Source organism: Bos taurus, chromosome 6, assembly GCF_002263795.3.
Source record: "Bos taurus isolate L1 Dominette 01449 registration number 42190680 breed Hereford chromosome 6, ARS-UCD2.0, whole genome shotgun sequence".
Taxonomy (NCBI): Eukaryota; Metazoa; Chordata; class Mammalia; order Artiodactyla; family Bovidae; genus Bos; species Bos taurus.
In genome coordinates, this window is record NC_037333.1 from 51612004 (window position 1) to 51616852 (window position 4849).

At 42.0% G+C, this 4849-nt stretch overlaps 1 pseudogene; it reads right to left on the reverse strand.

The window, feature by feature from the left end:
* Nucleotides 1-3537: 3537 nt before the first annotated feature.
* Nucleotides 3538-4594, reverse strand: LOC788223 (DNA-directed RNA polymerase III subunit RPC4-like; annotated as a pseudogene).
* Nucleotides 4595-4849: the final 255 nt, after the last annotated feature.

A 4849-nucleotide genomic window follows, 5' to 3' on the forward strand; every position in this document is an offset into this window, starting at 1 on the left:
ATAGGTTTAATTCAAGGAACAAACATCTTTTAATTTCATGCAGATGGCTACAGTTACCATCTGCAGTGATTTTAGAGCCCAAGAAAATAAAGCCTGTATTTAGCAGAGACAAACAATGGAAATTTGCAAGTAAAGTTCCTAAGAGCATTTATTAAGGCAAGTATGAAAGGGAAAATTTATTTTCATATTAGAAATCTTGACCTAATTTTGTCAGTGGGAATGTTTCCATTTTATTCAGGAGCGTATAATAATCTATGTCAACCTATGAAACCCATAGCTTAACAGAAAAATAATTAGAAATATCCTATCTCTTTTGCTTATTATAGCAAGAAACCATAAGAAAGACTTCATAAGTCACCAGTGCAAAGAAATAGAGGAAAACAAAAGAATGAGAAAGACTAGAGATCTCTTCAAGAAAATTAGAGATACCAAAGGAACATTTCATGCAAAGATTGGTTCAATAAAGGACAGAAATGGTATGAATCTAGCAAAAGCAGAAGATACTAAGAAGAGGTGGCAAGAATACACAGAACTATACAAAAAAGATCTTAATGACACAAATAACCACAAGTCAATCCTAAAGGAAACCAGTCCTGAATATTCACTGGAAGGACTGATGCTTAGGCTGAAACTCCAATATTTTGGCCACCTAAAAAAACTGACTCATTGGAAAAGACTCTGATGCTGGGAAAGATGGAAGGTAGGAGGAAAAGGGGACAGGGATGAGACAGTTGGATGGTATCACTGACTTGATGGACATGCGTTTGAGTAAACTCCAGGAGTTGGTGATGGACAGAGAAGCCTGGCGTGCTGCAGTCCATGGGAGTCATAAAGAGGCAGACTGAACTGTACTCAACCATGATGGTGTGATCATTCACTTAGGGCCAGACATTTTGGTATACTAAGTCAAGTGGGCTTTAGGAAGCATCCCTACAAATAAAGCTAGTGGAAGTGATGGAATTCCAGCTATTTCAAATCCTAAAAGATGATGCTGTGAAAGTGCTACAATCAATGTGACAGCAAATATGGATAACTCAGTAGTAATCACATGGCTCTAAAAGATCAATTTTTACTCCAATCCCAAAGAAAGTCAGTGCCAAAGAATGTTCAGACTAGCACACAACCACACTCATTTCACATGCTAGCTAAGTAATGCTCAAAAATTCTTCAAGCTAGGCTTCAACAGTACGTGAACTGAGAACTTCCAGATATTCAAGCTGGATTTATAAAAGGCCAGAGATAAGATTGCCAAATAAGTTGGATCATAGAAAAAGTAAGAGAATTCCAAAAGAACATCTACTTCTGCTTCACTGAATACATCAAAGCCTTTGACTGTGTGAATCAAAACAAACTGAAAAATCCTTGAAGAGATGGGAATATCAGACCACCTCACCTGCCTCCTGAAAAATCTGTGTGCTGGTCAAGAAGCAACAGTTAGAACCGGACATGGAACAACGGACTGGTTCAAAATTGGGAAATGAGTATGTCAAGGCTGTATATTGTCACCTTGCTTATTTAAAGTATACAGAGTGCATCATGTGAAATACCAGGCTGGATGAAGCACAAGCTGGACACAAGATTGCTGGGAGAAATATCAATAAAGTCTGATATGCAAATGGCACCACCTTTATGGCAGAAAGCAAAGAGGAACTAAAAATGAAAAGGCTAGAATGAAAAGCTTGCTTAAAACTCAACATTCAAAAAACTAAGATCATGGCATCTGGTTCCATCACTTCATGGCAAACAGATGGGGAAACAGTGGAAACAGTGACAGACTTTAGTTTTGGGGGCTCCAAAATCACTGCAGATGCTGACTGAAGCCATGAAATTAAAAGATGCTTGCTCCTTGGAAGAAAAGCTATGATAAACCTAAACAACATTACTAAAAAGCAGAGAAACCACTTTGCCAACAAAGGTCCATATAGTTAAAGGTATGGTTTTTCCAAAAGTCATGTATGGATGTGGAACTATAAAGAGTTGACTATAAAGAAGTCAACTTGAGCACGAAAGAATTGATGCTTTTGAACTGTGGTGTTGGAGAAGACTTTTGAGAGTCCCTTGGACTGCAAGGAGATCCAACCAGTCCATCCTAAAGGAGATCAGTCTTGGGTGTTCACTAGAGGGACTGATATTGAAGCTGAAACTCCAATACTTTGGCCACCTGACGTGGAGAGCTGACTCATTTGAAAAGACCCTGATGCTGGGAAAGATTGAGGGCAGGAGGAGAAGTGGGTAACAGAGGATGAGATGGTTGGATGGCATCACCAACTCAATGGACATGAATTTGAGCAAGCTCTGGGAGCTGGTGAAGGCCAGGGAGGACTGACGTGCTTCATTTAATGGAGTTGCAAAGTCAGACATGACAGAGAGACTGAACAACAACAATATTTTATTATCAGTAAACACTCATCTTGATAAGTTGATCACTACTGTGACTTTTAAATTCTACTCCTAAACACTGTCAGTCACATTATCAAGTCATATTTTCAATTTTTATTTTGGTGGTAAGCACAAGTTATATTTCTAACTGCATGTTTTGTTTTGTTTTTTTGCCATCAAAAATTCAGTTTCTTTCTATCTTGGCTATTTGGGCTGCAGACTATATGCATAGACAGGGCTACAAAGGCACAATTTGTTTTTTTTTTTTTTTTGTACTGTTGATCACCTTTGACCACATATATACCATTTCTTAAATTTCTTTCAGCTACTTGAGATATTAAATATTTCAGATAAAGAATGATCATATATCCCAGCAATGAATTCCCAAAAGTCATTCATACTGCTCAGTATTTTGATTTTAAGTAAAGTACAATAGAAATTTTCTATGAATATTTGAATTATTAACTACTGATAACACATCACCTATTTTTTTTGGGGGGGGGTGGTAAGAGAAACTAACCTAACATTAATTGAGCACCTACTTGTATGTCTGGCTTCAGCAAGGAGTTTTCATTGAGATTATTCCATTTCATCCCCATACCAACTTGATGAGGTAGATATCATCCTCATTTTTTTTCAGAAGAGGACTATGAAGTTCAGAAAGTTTACAGAGTTTGTCCAATTACACACTTAGTAACAGAGAGAGCAGGGACTGAGTCTCAGACTCAAAAGACCTCTGCTCTCTCCCTCAAGATACTCAAGAGACTCTCTGTCATCTCTCAGGAGGGATGAGGGAGCCAAAGATGCTGCAGCCCTTCTTACTTTTCCTACCTGGGAACCACCCCAAGAGAAGGATCCTGTTCTTTCCCACAGACACCTCACCACCTGGGAGGATGCAGCCTGTTGAAAATAGCAGGGACAAGCCCTCCAGCAGTGAGGGTGCATGCTTTGGGAAGGTTATGCCTTGTTCACAGTTGCCATGGGAAGGCTATGCCTTGTTCACAACTGCTGTAGGAGGGAGCTACATGGGGTAGAGCAAACTGGGACAATGGCTAGAGTGGGCGGGCTAAACAGGCCACTTCTGGGTGGAACAGATATGAGAACATAACGTTTGGAGCAGGCAGCAATCACAGGCACAGTCACCACCATTCTCCATCTGCTCATTTTACTGGTGTTTGTGATCCAACAGGGATTCAAAATTGGGAGAGCAGATGAGTTTGTGTTTTGCATATCCCAAGACTGTCATCTCACTCATTCTATTGTCTCCAAAGCCCATGGCCACCAGTTCCTGCAGGAAAGAGCAGATTGTCCCCATCATCACATCCAGAGTGACTTTGCCCAGGAGGTACTGCCCCTGCCCTGATGTGTGGGTGAGCGACTTATCATTGACACTCTGTCAGGTCAGCCAGGGTACAAGCATTCTCTGGCAACCTGGCTTCCTGCTTTTCATCCTGCTTTATAACCACCATCTGTCCATCCTTATTCGGCACCTTTGTCTTGATGTCCTGAAGAGGCAGCTGGCTGGGATCCAGTCTGGCAGCTGCAGGAACAACAACTGTTCCTCCTGCATGAGGCTTAGCTTCCTGAGCAGCCTTGAGGCAGATCCATCCTTTGGGAGGCCAGAGATCTTCCTGCTACTCTAGGGGAGCCTTCATCTTGGTCTCCTTCTTCTCATCTCATGGCTTCTCTTTCATTTTCCCAGGAGGCACGTCACCTCCAAGTCCTCTTCCTTGGGGCCAGCCAGGTTTTAACATCTGATTCTCCATTCTCTTCCTTAAAAAGCCAGCTCAAGTGGGTCAGCCACCATGGGCTTCCCAGCTTTGATTGGATGGGGAGATCTCCTGGAGAAGAAAATGGCAACCCACTCCAGTATTCTTGCCTAGAAAATTTCAATGACAGAGGAAACTGGTGGGCTACAGTCCCTTAGGTTGCAAAGAGTCGGACACAACTTAGCGATTAAACCAACACCACACAGCCCTAGGGTAGCTGCTCAGGCATGTATTGAGTGTCATTACTCAGCCTAAGGTCATCAATAAAATCGTACTTCTCCTGCCTGCACAGGATTGGTTTTGTTTCTTCATCTGTTTCCCTATTCTTTTTTGCACTTCTTGTAGTGAGAGGGCCCCATGTCTAACATATCCACGGTCATATCCCAGCTCCCCTTTTACTTCATCATTTTGACTATTCCTTGCTCAAAGTTGGAGTGGGACTGAGTCATTTCTAGGGACTCCCAGTTCCATCCACGGCCCTCTTCCTGTTGGTCATTCACACTTTTTCAACACAGAGCACCGATCTGGGCTCCCTGTGCTTCCCACTAGTTATCTATTTTACAAAAGGTAGTATATATATATCGGAGAAGGCAATGGCACCCCACTTCAGTACTCTTGCCTGGAAAATCCCATGGATGGAGGACCCTGGTGGGCTGCAGTCCATGGGGTCGCTAAGAGTCGGACACAACCGAGCGACTTCA